Consider the following 16,372-nt stretch of genomic DNA (forward strand, 5'->3'; position numbering starts at 1 on the left):
GAACATGTGATCCAACCACAGCCAATGAGACACAATCACTAACTTTTGGGGGGACCATGAAAAGAGGTACTTTTTTTTAGAGCTAATCACAACCATCATGCCACCTCAGGAGGAAAGCCTGTCTTAGAAGAAAACCATATATTAGGAAAACAGAACTGGGAACTGGCTAGAAAAAATTGGACCCTGATGGCATTAACTGAACACCTCTTTCATAGCACACTGAAAGCTAGTTATTACTCTAGACTTTTAATTCTGTGACCCAAAACACACACACACACACACACACACACACACACACACACACAGAGACAGAGAAAGATGTACCTTTTATTGCTTAGGCCAATTTGAGTTGGATTTTCTGTCTCTTGTAACACGTCTTTCTTAGAAGCATGTTCATCATCTGTGAAATTGAGGATAATACTTGCTACTAGGCTTTGGTGGCGTCTGAGTAATTTGGAAAGCATAAAGCCTATTCAAATATAAAGTATTTTCCTACTTCCTCTTTTCTGTTTCTCCTTGTTCCCTGTGTACTAACACTTTAAAGCATAAGACATAATGCTAGAACAAAGGAACGTTTGTATTACCAGATGTGCCTGCTGTGTATTCAGGGACTTCTGATACCCTGTGTTCCACAGAATTTTTCATATCCTAGAATTCTTTGAAACCAGATCAGTAAAGTTCTGTTTCAGTGAGACACCTTTTCTTTAGGTCACAAAAATATCTTCTGCAAATAAAATCCTATGTTAATAATGCTGTTCGTGAAAAAAATTTTACCTGTGGTACATGGGAGCATGCTTTGGAAATGAAATTGCCTGGGAGTTTCATTGTTGATGTTTGGTGCATTTTCATCACTACTAATTACAGCCCAAGTTCCTTCTGGTTTCTTGATCTTGGGACTTGCTACTCAAAAAAGACACAGCCATGTGGGGAGCCAACAATGAAAGCTCTTTGGTCCTTATTCAAACGGCAGATTTTCTATTCAATAATTAACTGCTCATTTTACTTCTAGAATTATTTTTCCTTCATTTCTGTTCCTCCTTCCTTTTCATGATTCCTTAATCCACCTTTGAAATTTGATTCTTTGATTTGATCCATCTGCAATATTCATTCTTCATAACCACAATCAATGCCTTTGCAGAAATTTATCTGATGCCTGTGAACATCACAGGAAAGAAATACAAAAAAAAAACAAAAAACAGCAAACAAAAGCAGTATTTGGGTATGTGTAATCCTATCTCAATAAAGCTGTTACTTAAAATGAAAAAAAAAAAAAAGCAATGAGTTAATACTGATCCAGCCCTCAAAGGACCAATACAGAGTCACATACTGCTCTCCACAGACACAAACCGTGTCCAGGGTTCATCAGCGTGAAGGATGGTGACATTCTTCTCTCGGCATCCAAATAAAGCCCCACAAACCCTCCCTCAAGTGTTACTAGTGAGGCATGTGGAATCACAGTGAGTGGATTGAACTGATAAAGGCATTTTATCTGCCAGCATTTAAATGTGCCCTTTAAAGACTAAAATCAATTCCAACGTCCCTATTTATACTCTGGTGGGACCCATGTATATATATAGCAAAACAGCCATTAGGAAAGAGGCTTTGCATCTTTCCACATAATCCAGAATGATAGCAAATTATGATGTGGTAACTAAATCAAAACCATACATAAGAAAAAATATATTGTGGACTGGATATATGCAAAACTACTTTCTTTTTCAATTTAATTTCCCGTTCCATTTTGTACGTTTCATCCCACCTTGCCAGTGTATTCTTCCTGTAATTCATTCTCCAGCTCAGCTGGACTCACTGCTACTCAGAATGGCAAATACAACAGTGAAAAAATGATGTCACCCTTTAGCCAAATTGCACTGTTATTACAGAACCGCATGTACTCTCATTCATTTATCTCTGCTGACATCGCTCCACGGGAAGGTTTTTCAGGGCAGATGTGAGCTCCCTTGGCAACAAAAGTGGTGGAGAGTGAACATTCATTTTAAAATCCTGAGAGGTAGAATTTAGTAAATCTTGACTCTTTGGAAGTATATTGTGAATAAAGGAGACATCTAATGTCCTCAAATGTGTTCTGATTGAAAACTTCAATCTAGAGCATGAAGCAACCCCTAAAATTTATTCTCATCACAGAAATATTTTCTCCATCTAAAGGCATGTTTTTGAACCAGAAAAATCATGCAGACTAAAGTAGTCTATTTGGCAGGTATAGATATATATGCTAAGAAATGACATTACACTTATCATTGATTAGGAGTTAGGCAAAAATTAGTAAAAGTTAATTATGCAGGGTTCTATCCAAGTGTGCAAAAACAGCTTCAAAATTGAATACATCCATTAAAGAGACAAACAGTACTTTTTGAAGAGGAAAGCACACAAACAGAGAAGTGGTTGAGAACAGAAAAAGCAAACCAGAAAAAAAGGAGTGAAAAGAAAACCCAGGAAAAATCAGGTTCATTTGAGGGATTCTTTTCCCCCCTCAAAACTGCTCTTCCTCCTTCTTCCTCCCTGGATCTTTGGAGAAATAGATAACTTTTTAAAATATAGTTCCTTTCTTTTTTCTCTTATCTTTTTAAAATACAGTTAATGCACAGAGCAGAAATTCCGATATTACAAAAAAGCATACAAAAAACAGGAAGTCTCAAGGCACCTGGGTGGCTCAGGCTGTTGAGCATCTAACTTTGACTCAGGTCATGATCTCACAGCTCCTGAGTTCAAGCTCCACGTGGGACTCTGCACTGCAGGCCAGAGTCTGCTTGGGATTCTCTCTCTCTCCTCCCTTGATGACCCTTTACAACTCATGCTTTCTCTCTCACTCAAAATAAATAAATAAACTTAAAAAGAAGAAGAAGAAGAAAAAGAGGGGGCGTCTTGTGGCTCAGTCAGTTAAGTGTCTGACTTTGGCTCAGGTCATGATCCCACAACTCATGGGTTCGGGCCCCACCTTAGGCTCTGTGCTGATGGCTCAGAGCCTGGATCCTACTTCAGGTTCTAGGTCTCCCTTTCTCTCTGCCCCTCCCCTGCTCATGCTCTGTCTCTCTGTCTCTTTGTCTGTCTGTCTGTCTCTCTCTCTCTCTCTCACACACACAAAAATAAATAAACATTTAAAAAAACTGGAGAAGGAAGGGCCAAAATGGAGGAAGAGCGTGGAAGCTTTTTTGCAGCTCTCATCCTGAAATGCAGCTCAGATCAACACTAAACCACCTTGTACACTTAGAAAACTGATTTGAGGATTAACACAACAATCTACAGAACTCAATAGGTACACAACATGGAGAGGTGATCTGGGGCAGAGAGAAGCCATGGAGGGCAGGGAGCTGTTTTTGCTTGTGGAAAGAGAATGGAGACAGGAAGAGAGTACAGGAAAAGCACTCTGCCTGAAAGCAACTGTAGAGAAAAAGGAAGAATGGAAACAGCCACAAGGGACTGAACAAAAAAGGGAGAAAGAAGAAAGGAGAGGGTTTAAATGCCATTAAGACTCTATAAACAGGGGGACCACAGAGTGAAACTCCTCAGCTTGATAGCTGGCAGTGCTCTAGTGGAAAGGGAGAATCCCTGGGAGCAGAGAGCAAGGTCCGAGGGGTCCACAGGCCACATGGGAAGAGGTGGTCCCCCTGCTAGGAGGACATTTTGTAGAGGCTGTGCAGCCTCCTCATGAGCAAAGGTCCCAGTGGACCCTGGAGAATGGCCATATCCACTGGTACTGGAAGGAAGACGTTACGGGTGAAGCCTAGTGCCAGATGTGTGCTGTGATTTGCCATACTCCCTGAATCGCTGCTGCTACATGATCATGTGACATTTTTCTGGGGCAGCTGGCACCCAACAGCAGTCTCCAGGCATCAGCAGCAGCACGGTCCCCTGAATGCTCCTGCAGGCCAGCTACTGCTCAGCAAGACCCTCCCCCAGAGAGTCAGAACGAGTCAGAGCCACAGTCCCTGAGAAGTAGGAGTTGGGAAGCACAGCCCCATTTGAGAGAAAACTCAGGAGAGGGGTGCTGCCTGGGAGCCTGAGAGCTTGGTCACGAACAGTGTAGAAGCAGGAGGTGGATGGAAGCCAGATAAAAAGGTGTGATGCTTGATTGGCATTTGGAGACAGCACAGAGGTCTGAGACTAGAGACTGGGTAGCTGAGTGGGGTCTTTTTCATCCCTCCCACACATGCTCATACACTTCTACAGGTGCAGCAGCAATCCACCCCAGTAAGCTAAGCAGCGCCATCTGGTGGAGAACAGAGCCATTACACTAAGCCCCACCCAAATGGGCCAACCTCACTCTTCAGGAATACAAGTCTCTCTTCCTGCTTAGTTTATGGAGTACAAAGTGCTTCACAGTTTGACCTCTAGGGGAAACTGGATGTAATTTCACTTGCATTTCATTCTTTTTGGTGGTCCATCTATTCAATTTTTTTCTTTATCTTTTCTTATTCTTGAATACAGAAAAAAAATATTTTTATTTTCCATTTTTATTAAAAATATTTTTCTTCACCTTGAGGGTGTCATGCTGAGTGAAGTAAGCCAGGCAGAGAAAGACAGAAACCATATGTTTGCACTCATAGGTCTAACAGGAAAACAGGAGAGACCTAATGGAGAACCAGGGGGAGCGGAGGAGGGAGAGAGAGTTGGGGAGAGAGAGGGATGCAAAACTTGAGAGACTATTGAATGCTGAAAATGAACTGAGAGTTGAGGGGGAAGGGGGAGGGGGGAAAAGAAGTGGTGGTGATGGTGGAGGGCACTTATGGGGAAGATCACTGGGTGTTGTATGGAAAACAATTTGACAATAAAATATTAAAAATATTTTTTTCTCCAATTTTTTCTACTATGTTTTTTACTTTTTTGTAAATTTTTTAATTCTATTTTACTTCCATTAGTTCATTTTATTCTATTTTATTGTATCCATGTTTGCAAATTTTCAAATGTTTTCCTTTTTTCTTCTTTTTTCCTTTTTTTTTCTTTCTTATCTTTCCCTTTCTTCTCTAATCTACCAAGTTTTTCCAACAATCAAACCAAAACACACCTAGGATATAGCATCATTTATTTGATTTTTTGTGTTGTTTCTAATTTTTTAATTTTTTTACATTATTAATTCCTTTTCTTCCTTCAAAATGACAAGCTGAAGGAATTCACCCCCAAAGAAAGAACAGGAAGAAAAAACAGCCAGGGACTTAATCAACACTCATACAAGCAAGATGTCTAAACCAGAATTTAGAGTCACAATAATAAAAATACTAGCTGGGGTTGAAAATAGATTAGAATCCCTTTCTGTGGAGATAAATAAAAAAAGTAAAAGCTAGTCAGGATGAAATAAAAAATGCTATAACTATATATCTCTTATAGATGCCACAGGGACAAGGATGGATGAGGTAGAGCAGCAAATCATCAATAAAGAGGACAAACTTATGGAGAACAATGAAGCAGGAAAAAAGATGGAAACTAAGGCAAAAGAGCATGAAATAAGAATTAGAGAACTCAGGAACTTATTAAAAAGGAATAACAGCAGAATCATAGGGGCTCCCATAAGATGAAAAGAGAGAAAAAGGGCTAGGAGGTCAATATGAGAAAATCATAGCAGAAAACATTCTTAAAGAAACAGACATCAAAATCCAGGAAGCACAGAGAACGCCCATTAGATTCAACAAAAATCGACCATCAATAAGGCATATCATAGTCAAATTCACAAAATCCTCAGACAAGGAAAGAATCATGAAAACAGCAGGAAAAAAGTCCTTGACCAACAAGGGAAGACAGATCAGGTTTGTAGCAGACCTGTCCAAAGAATCTTGGCTGCCAGAAAGGAGTGGCAGGTTATATTCAATGTGCTGAATCAGAAAAATATGCAGCCAAGTATTCTTTATCCAGCAAGGCTGTCATTCAAAATAGAAGGAGAGATTAAAGGTTTCCTGACAAACAAAAATTAAAGGAGTTCAGGACTACTAAACCAGCCCTCCAAGAAATTTTAAAGGGGACTCACTGAGGGGAGAAAAGATTAAAACATAAAAAATTTTTAAAAAGACCAAAGGCAACGAAGATTAGAAAGGACCAGAAAACAGCATCAGAAACTCCAACTCTACAAGAAACACAATGGCAATAAATTCATATCTTTCAGTACTCACTCTAAATGTCAATGAACTAAACATTCCAATCAAAAGGCATAGGGTAACAGAATAGATAAGAAAACAAGAGCCATCTATATTCTGTTTACAAAAGACCCATCTTAGACCTAACAACACCTTCAGATTGAAAGTAAAAGGTTGGAGAACCATCTGTCATGCTAATGGTCACCAAAAGAAAGTCAGAGTAGCCATACTTATCAGACAATCTAAATTTTAAAATAAGGACTGAAACAAGACATGAAGAAGGGTATTATATCATAATTAAGGGGTCTATCCATCAAGAAGATCTAACAATTGTAAACATTTATGCTTCAAACGTGAAGGCACCCAAATACATAAATCAGTTAATCACAAACATAAAGAAACTTGTTGATAATAATACCATAATAGCAGGGCACTTCAACACCCCACGTAAAGTAATGGACAGTTCATCTAAACAGAAAATCAACAAAGAAACAGTGGCTTTGAATGACTCACTGGCCCAGATGGACTTAACAGATATATTTAGAACATTTCATTCTAAAGCAGCAGAATACACATTCTTCTCCAGGGCACATGGAACATTCTCCAGAATAGATCACATACTAGGACACAACTCATTCCTCAACAAGGACAAAAAGATCAAGAAAGATCATACCTTGCATAGTTTCAGACCGTAACACTATGAAACTCAAAATCAACCACAAGAAAATACTTGGAAAGATAACCAATACTTGTAGACTAAAGCGCATCCTACTAAAGAATGAATGGGCTAACTGAGAAGTTAAAAAGGAAATTAAAAAGTACATAGAAGCCAATAAAAATGATAACACCACAGCCCAAAACCTCTGGGACACAGCAAAGGTGGTCATAAGAGGGAAGTATATAACAATCCAGGCCCTGCTAAAGAAGGAAGAAAGGGCTCAGATACACAACTAATATTACACCTCAAATAGCTGGAAAGAGAACAGCAAATAAAACCCCAAACTCACAGAAGACAGGAAATAATAAAGATTAGAGCAGAAATCAATGCTATTGAAACCAAAAAAATAAAAAATAAAAAATAAAAAAACCAACCACAGTAGAACAGACCAATGAAACCAGGAGCTGGTTCTTTGAAAGAATTAACAAAATTGATAAACCCCTCGCCAGTTTGATCTAAAAGAAAAGAGAAAGGACCCAAATAAATAAAATCAAGAATGAAAGAAGAAAAATCACAACCACACAGCAGAAATACAAAAAATAATAAGAGAATATTATGAGCAATTATAAGCCAATAAGTGGGCAATCTGGAATAAATGGACAAATTCCTAGAAACATATAAACTACCAAAACTGAAACAGGAAGAAATAGAAAATTTGAACAGACCCATTACCAGTGAAGAAATACAATTAGTAATCAAAAATCTCCCAGAAAACAAGAGTCGAGGACCAGATGGCTTTCCAGGGGGATTCCACCAAACATTTAAGGAAGAGTTAACACCTATACTGAAGCTGTTCAAAAAAATAGAAATGGAAGGAAAACTTCCAAACTCAGTCTATGAAACCAACATTACCTTGATTCCAAAACCAGACAAAGATCCCACTAAAAAATGACAACTATAGACCAATCCTTGATGAACATGGATGGAGAAATTCATATATATATATACACACATGGAGTATTTCTCAGCAATCAAAAAGAATGAAATCTTCCCATTTGCAACTATATGGATGGAACTGGAGAGTATTATGCTAAGCAAAATTAGTCCGTCAGAGAAAGACAAGTATCATATGATTTCACTCATATGAAGACTTTAAGATACAAAACAGATGAACATAAGGGAAGGGAAACAAAAATAATATAAAAACAGGGAGGAGGACAAAACATAAGAGACTCAAATATAGAGAACAAACAGAGGGTTTCTGGAGGGGTTGGGGGGGGATGGGCTAAATGGGTAAGGGGCATTAAGGAATCTACTCCTGAAATCATCGTTGCACTATATGCTAACTTGAATGTTAATTAAATAATTAATTAATTAAAATAATTAATTTTTTAATGGAGGAAGAAGAAGAATAGGAAGTTTCTCTCCCACTCCTGACCCCCAGGCCCCTAAGTACCCACCTTTGCTACACACACCAAAGCGAGCACTATTACTACCTTCTTGTATGTCTTGATTTTTGTGCGCACACCATGCACTCGTTAGCTGTCTGATAAACCCTATGAATGCCCCTGAGAATAATGTTTGAAAATATGTAAAACAAAACACAGAAAATTAAAAAGAAACCAATTATATTGAAATATGGTTCTACCTCCAAAGCACTTAGGGTTCCGTGGACTCCAGAATAAGAGCCTCTGCTCTGAGTTCCCATGTGTGCAAGCATATTTATGCATCTCTCTCCTTTCCCACAAATGGCAGCATGTCTTCTGCAGCAGGTTCTGCTGGGGCTCTGCCTAGATTTCCTGTACAGCCAGCACACCCATTGCCTAGCTGCTGTGAGTAATGGCTATTAATGGCTCGCAATTGCCCTCTTCTGAAGGGAATCCCCTACCCACCCTCCAGCCCATGACACACCACAGCCAACACAGGGGTAAAAGTCTGGACGACTCGGTGGTGCAATTCACACTCCTGGGCTTCCGGCTGGATCCAGCTACAGCTGATGTACACTGGGACCATCTCCTTGCTTAGCTTTTTCCCCCTCTCCTGTCCATTCCCCCGCTCCCACAGCCCCTCCTAAATGCACAAGAATCCCTGTCTCACTCCTTACTTCTAGAAATCCTCATGCCAGACTCATACTTACTTTCCCTTACCTTGACATTTCCATTTATTGATTCCTTGGAAAGGGTTCTATCTCTGTCCATATGGATCTGCCACATTCTTTTCACAGCCACATACTATTCCATTAAATGGATTTACCATAATTAATTTAGCACATTTCCAGCACAATCATTTCCAAAAGTTTCTCTCTAGGAACTTAAAGAATTTAATTTTTACACATTTAGATGTGATTACTGCCTTGCCATATTTTAAGTATCTAGTTAGTTGCTGAGGAGCCTTTCTTCAACTTCATTAGCTATAAAACTTTAGTCCTTTGCTATCTTTTTTGGAATAAAGCTTTATTCTCAGAGCAATTTACCCTTAAATTTGACAAGCTATAAAGATTCAGCTGGCTCTTGCATCTCCCAGTCCCCACAGCCAGAACATCCTCACACCCAATCATGGACCCTTCTCCATTCTAAACAGCAGGAAATGTAGGAGCTACAAACACAGGCCCTCAAATCTCTAGGCCTCGAAACCTTCCTCCCCTCTGTGAGGGAAGCAGATGTCTCTTGAGTCTGGTAGGAACTCCCAGGCCCCTTGCTGTCTCACACAGGACGCCTCACAGCAAACACCCATTCTTAAGGACAGCACAGTCTAAACCCACAAGGGGACAAGAAGCAGTTCTTCGCTGCATCCCCAAGGAAGGTGGATTTGGTCCTCCCATCCCCCACCCCCCATTCCCCCCATCCCCACCACCTCTACTCCATCCTTACAACTCCCACAACCCACCCCTGTGACACTTGTCTGGGCTTTTACAGGAGGTTAAACTGCGCCTTCTGAAGAGCCTTTCTCTATGCAGCAATTTCCCAGAGTCTCTGTTCCACTTCCCCAAGACTAAAACCAGAACTCTTCTCACCTAGCAGCTGCTCACTGTGTGCACGGTGATTAAACCAACAGCAGAGCGCACAAGGAAGCAAGTGCTGCTTGGAAGCCATTTTCTGGCCAGGAAGGAAGAGAGGTACTGGGTGGGGGATCTGGAGACCCCCATGCTGGCAGTGGTGGTAGGGTCTCTGCTGGATTTGTTTAGTGGCGTGAGTTCAGTTACATCATAGAATTGAGACGGATAATCTACCGCACATTTGTTTCTCTTTCCCTCACAGGTTTCCGCCCCTCCCCAACCAGAAAAAAAGTGCTCAATCTCACTCAAAATCAGGTAAATGCAAAACAAATCCAGAGAAATATTTTTTTCTACCTATCAGACTGGCAAAGGTGGAAATGTCCGATGAACTACGTTAATGTGAACTTGGGAAAACACGCTGCCCGTGGGAAAATAAACAAGTACAACCTCCATGAAGAGAACCAGGCTGTAAACTATCCAGTGTGAAACGTAAAACCCCTGATTCAACAATTTCACTGACTGGAACTTATCTTATAGATCAGAGTCCATCACATCTTTTCCTTAAATATTCCTTAAAATATTTACTTCCAGGTAGTAAATATTTTGGGCTTCCAGGCCATGTATTTCTGTTGCAACTACTCACTCCAGCTGTTGTAGCATGAAAGCAGTCACAGGCAATAATGTAAACAGACATGTCTGTGTGCCAATAAAACTACAAAAACAAATGGCAGCTTGAAATTGGCCCAGAGCCTACAGATTGCCAATCTCTGCTAGGTATTCTAACACGTAGATACAAAAATATGTATATTGTATTCTTCATAGCAACAGCCTAAGAATGGAAACCACTTTGATGACCACCAAGAGAGGCCTGGACGAGTCAATTATACTACATCCTTTCGGTGGAATACTTGCAGCCAGTAAGAAGGCGGCAGCTCTATGTGTACTGATGGGGATGATACCAAAAATGTATCAATTTTTTTAATGCAAGGTGGAGAACAGGGTACAGTATGCTTCAATTTTTTATTTAAAATGTATATGTGTGGGGCGCCTGGGTGGCTCAGTCAACTGAGTGTCTGACTTCGGCTCAGGTTATGATCTCAGGGTTTGAGTTCCAGCCTCACGTCAGGCTCTCTGCTATCAGCACAGAGCCTGCGTTGGATCCTCTCTCTCTCTCTTGCTCGCTCTCGCTCTCTCGCTCTCTCTAAAATAACATTTTATGAACAAATCAAGAGACTATGGATGCTGGCAAGGATGTGGAGAGATGGGCACCCTCCCACACTGTTGGTGGGAATGTAAACTGGTGCAGTCTCTCTGGAAAACAGTGTGGAGGTTCCTCAAAAAACTATCCATAGAACTCCCTTATGACCCAGCAATAGCTCTGCTAGGGATTTACCCACAGGATACAGAAGTGCTGATGCATAGGGGCACATGTACCCCAATGTTCATAGCAGCACTGTCAACAACAGCCAAATCATGGAAAGAGCCTAAATGTCCATCACCTGATGAATGGATCAAGAAGATGTGGTTTATATATACAATGGAATACTACATGGCAATGAGAAAGAATGAAATATGGCCATTTGTAGCAAAATGGATGGACCTGGAGAGAGTCATGCTAAGCGAAAAAAGTCAGGCAGAGAAGGACAGATACTATATGTTTGCACTCATAGGTCTAACAGGAAAAACCTAATAGGGGACCATGGGAATAGGAAAGGGGGGGAAAGGGCTGAGGAGAGGGAGTGAGGCAAATCATGAGAGACTTTTGAATGCTGAGCACAAACTGAGGGCTGAGGAGGAAGAAGGGAAGGGGAAGGAGGTGATTGTCGTGGAGGGGCCACTTGTGGGGAAGACCCACCAACTTGGTAATAAACTATTTAAAATAAAAAAATAAAAATAAACTAAATAAAATAACATTTTTAAAAATCTTTTGAAAATGTATACATATGGGGGCACCTGGGTAGCTCAGTCGGTTAATCATTTGACTTTGACTCAGGTCATGATCTCATGGTTTGTGAGTTCGAGTACCACATTGGATGAGCTAGAGCCCTGCTTTGGGTAAAACATGAGTCTTGCTTCTCTCTCTCTCTCTTTTTCTCCCTCTCCCCTCCCCCTTTCTGCCCCTTGTGGGATTCTCTCTCTACCTCTCTCTCTGCCCCACACACACTTGTGCTCTCTCTCCCCCCAAAAGTGTATGCATGTATATGTATATATGCGTATATACATATGCATGTGTTTGCTTATTTAAGCATAACATATATCTGAAAAGACACACCAGAGGACACACAAGAGGTTGGGGAGGGAAACCAGATGCAGGACAGGAGCATGAAGGAGACTTTTATTCACTGTCTGCCCAATTGTGCCCTTTGAATTTCATACCATGTTCTCCACCAATGAAGAATAAATACAATTTATTTTTTTAACTGGATGTGCACTTTTAGTATTATTCTGGATCACCAAGTATACACCGAAAAGTAAAGTGGAGCCTCTAGGCGGCAGACCTAGCTATTTCCAAAGTCCCCTCCTGTGCCCAGAGGCCATGACATCTGTCAAAGAGCACCACAGTGAGAATCAGGAGACCCGGTTGCAGGTCCAGCCTCTGTTACCTACTCGGTGCTGCCCTAGGCCAGTCAACCTCATTGCCCTGACCACCCCTTTCCTCTTCTATAAAATGCCAGCAATAGTGCTTTTGAGCTACGTAATATAAAATTGATATTACTGTTATTGGGGAAATCTCTTAATGCCTCTGGGCCACCCTCCTCATCTGCCAAATCAGAAAGTTGGACAAAATGAGGATTTTCACTATCAAATACATGATTCCATTAATAAACAAAGTTGTCATTTACAAGAAATCATGCAGAATCGTGAAGTTGGCAACCTAGTAAGGATTGCTTCTTGCTTATCTCAAGGGAATGAGTTCCAAATCCAAAAGAGAAAATAATACATCTTTTTGCACAGAGATCCAGTCCAACCCGGAGGCAGGAGATGTCCAAGGACACCACCTCTCTTTCCTTGGCTTGGAGACCCAGCAGTTGTCACAGTCAGGAAATTTTTTTTTTAGCTGCCACTGTGTTTAAAATATAGCCCGTTGGGGAAAAAATCAGGATGTGTCACTTACAAAGAGAGATGCACTATTGGTATCAAACGATAGACTCATGAGGGCCGGCAGGAGAAAGAATGGAAGGGTCCTGCTCAGCGGGGCCATGTAGGGAGGGCCCTGCCCTGTCCTGACTTCTGACCTCTGCTAAGACCTACCATTTGTATTGCTTCAGGAACTCCAGGGAGATGAGAGGACAGTGTGTGGAAGATCAGGGTTGCAGCATCCTCCTATTTCTGAGAATTTCTGGTTATTGTTAAACAAAAGTTTAGAGAAGTTAAACTGACAGGAAATAACACATGTGTTGAGTTACAAGGTGGCAAATGTTGTGAAATCCTTCTTCAGAAAAGGCCAACTGGAGGAGAGTGTGCCAGTGCGATAAGGAGCACAGCTCTTAAGACCATCGCACTGGTACAAGTCCCTCTCTCTTCCTTCCTCACTTCCATGAGCTCCGGAGTGTCACCCACATGCTGTGAACAGCAGCTTGCAGAGACTCTCCGTGTCCCTGACTTCCAAAACCTTTTGTTCTTGAATAAACCATTTTAGGCCCCTCAATCTTAGAACTGAAGCAGCCAGTCAAATCTAAGAGATTTTAACAAATTGCCGACTCTACCTGAAAATGCAGGGGTGCCTGGGTGGCTCAGTCGGTTGAGCATTCGGCTTCGGCTTAGGTCATGATCTCACAGTTTGTGGGTTCAAGCCCCTCATCGGGCTCTGTGCTGACCACTAGCTCAGAGCCTGGAGCCTGCTTCAGATTCTGTGTCTCTTTCTCTCTCTGCCCCTCCCCTGTTCATGCTCTGTCTCTCAAAAATAAACAAATGTAAAAAAAGAAAGAAAGAAAATAAAATAAAATAAAATCCAGAAAGCACAGTGGGGATATGTCCCTAGAAATGATAGGCTGGGACGGGGGGCAGAGGGATGGCCGAATGGGAGGCCTTAAGGCAGCAGAAGAAAAGGAAGGTGAGATTTCAAATGTGAATTAGAGAATTGCACTTTCTCTTTGAGCAGTGGAAGAAATATTCATTGAATCAGGACATCAGTGTTTGATAAAAATTTTGGTGGATTATGGAGCAATTAGAAAGAGGATGGAAAAGAGAAAAGAAAAGAAGGAAAAAGAGAAAAATTCACTATAAGAATTTTCTATGAGAGGGACACCTGGGTGGCTCAATCAGTTGGGAGTCTGACTCTTGATTTTGGCTCATGTCATGTCATGGGATTGAGCCCTGAGTCAGGCTCTGCACTGACAGCAGAGCCTGTTTGGGATTCTCTCTCTCTCTCTCTCTCCCTCTCTCTCTCTGGCCCCCCTGCATTCTCATTCTCTCTCTCCCTCTCTCCTAAAATAATAAACATTAAAAAAATTAATTTGCTATGAGAAAGACAAATATCATAAGATTCATTTCTACATGGAATTTAAAAAAATAAAACAAACAAACCAGAAAGACTCACAAATACAGGGAACAAGTTGGTGACGGTATGGGCAAAATAGGTGAAGGGGATTAAGAAGTGCAAACTTCCACTCAGAGGTCTAACAGGAGAGCAGGAGAGACCTCAGGGAGGACCAGGGGGAAGGGGGAAAGAGAGTTGGGGAGAGAGAAGGATGCAAAACTTGAGAGACTATTGAATGCTGAAAATGAACCAAGGGTTGAAGGGAAAGGGGGAGGGGGGGAAAGAGGGGGTGGTGATGGAGGAGGGCACTTGTGGGGAAGAGCACTGGGTGTTGTATGGAAACCAATTTGACAGTAAATTACTTAAATAAATAAATAAATAAATGTTAATTATATTTCCTTAAAAAAATGCAAACTTCCAGATATAAATAAGTCACCAGCATGAAAATAACACTGTGTGGTGATAGGTGGGGACCACACTTATTGTGGTGAGGATTACTAACATATGGAATCATTGAATCATTATGTTGTACACCTGAAATTAATATGGCATTATATAGCAACTATATTTCAAAAATGAAGGTATTTTTAAAAGAAGCATTTGCTGTGTACTCACTTTGAGGGCTGCCTAATAAGGAAAAAGCTCCTGAGGGGGGATTCTGTGCTAGAGAAGAACAGGCAAACCCTGATGAGGTAGGGGGCTGAGAGAGAACATTCCAAAGGACCAGAACCCAAGGGTGTGCTACAATTTAAGTCAATTATGATGCTACCCCCCTGAAGATTGCATCAGATTCCACAGGGGAAGGACTCAGTCCCATGAGACTTCAGATGCCAACTGCAAACAGATGGTTCCCACATTACCCAAACCTCTGTCTCACTTGGACTACACCTTCTCCCCCTCGGATTTGATTCTTTGCTAGAATGGCTCAGGGAATGCAGAGAAACACTTCTATTTACCGGTTTGTTAAACAGTATGATAAAGGATACAGATGAACAGCCAGATGAGATACATGGGGGAGGTCTGGGAGGATCCTGAGCTCAGGGGCTTCTGTCCCCGTGGACCTGGGGTGTGTCACCCGCCCACTGTGGCTCTGTTCTCTCACCTGGAAGCTTCCCAAACCCCACACAATTGGGATTTTTATGGAGGCTTCCTCACATCAGCATGATTAATTACTAACTCTATTTCTAGTCCCCTTCCCATCTCAGAAGAATAGCAGGTGAGGCTGAAAACTCCAAGCTTCTAATCAGGGGCTGGTCTTTCTGGTGACCAGCTCCCTTCCGGGATCCATGCAGGAGCCTCATTAGAACAAAGACATTCCTATCACCCAGGAAATGCCAAGGGATTTAGTACTCTGTTTCAGGAACTGGGGGTCAAAGACAAATACTAGAACAAGAGATGTTCCTTAACACTCTTATCATTTAGGAAATTACAAAGGTTTTAGAAGCTGTAGGCCAGAAACCAGGGGTAGAGACTAATATATGTTTTCCATCGCCTCACAGTACCTTACTTCCAATTTTACAATTTTTTTTGGTGTTTATTTATTTTTGAGAGACAGAGAGACAGAGCATGAGCAGGAGAGGGGCAGACAGAGAGGGAGACACAGAATCCGAAGCAGGCTCCAGGCTCTGAGCTGTCAGTTCAAACTCATGAACCGTGAGATCATGACCTGAGCTGAAGCTGAACACTTAACCCAACTAAGCCACCCAGATTCCTCCCAATTTTAAAATTGTGAAAAAAGAGACTGCAATATACATCTTCATACATGTCTCCTGGTGTAAATATGTAAAAAGTTTCCTATGATTAATGTGTATGTACAAATAGCATTGTTGAGCTTACAGTATGGCTGTTTTCAACTTTACTAAATAGCGCTAAATTATTCCCAACATGGTTGTACCAACTTATACTCAAACCCACTTCCCACAGGATATTATAGGACTTTTTTTTTTTTACATTCCATTACATGTGAAGTGCTTTCTTGCTTTAGTTCGCGTTTTCCAGATTACTAGTGGGGTTCAGCATCTTTTCATATGCATTTCCAATCTGTAAGTTAGTCCATTTTTCTATAATTCTGTTTCATATTGATTTGTAGGAGTTTCTTACATATTCTGGAAACCATTAGTTTGTTTGACTTATCTGAGCTGATTTTCCAATTTTTT

At 41.1% G+C, this 16,372-nt stretch overlaps 1 long non-coding RNA gene across 1 annotated transcript; it reads right to left on the reverse strand.

Moving 5' to 3' along the window:
- Nucleotides 1-314: 314 nt before the first annotated feature.
- Nucleotides 315-14,909, reverse strand: LOC115294200. Its single transcript, XR_003909763.1, has 2 exons — nucleotides 14,832-14,909; nucleotides 315-400 (listed from the first exon to the last, which is right to left on the reverse strand). It is a non-coding gene; the product is annotated as an uncharacterized LOC115294200 (long non-coding RNA).
- Between the last annotated feature and the right edge of the window lie 1,463 nt (nucleotides 14,910-16,372).

Source organism: Suricata suricatta, chromosome 6 (assembly GCF_006229205.1).
Source record: "Suricata suricatta isolate VVHF042 chromosome 6, meerkat_22Aug2017_6uvM2_HiC, whole genome shotgun sequence".
In the NCBI taxonomy this organism is placed as follows: domain Eukaryota; kingdom Metazoa; phylum Chordata; class Mammalia; order Carnivora; family Herpestidae; genus Suricata; species Suricata suricatta.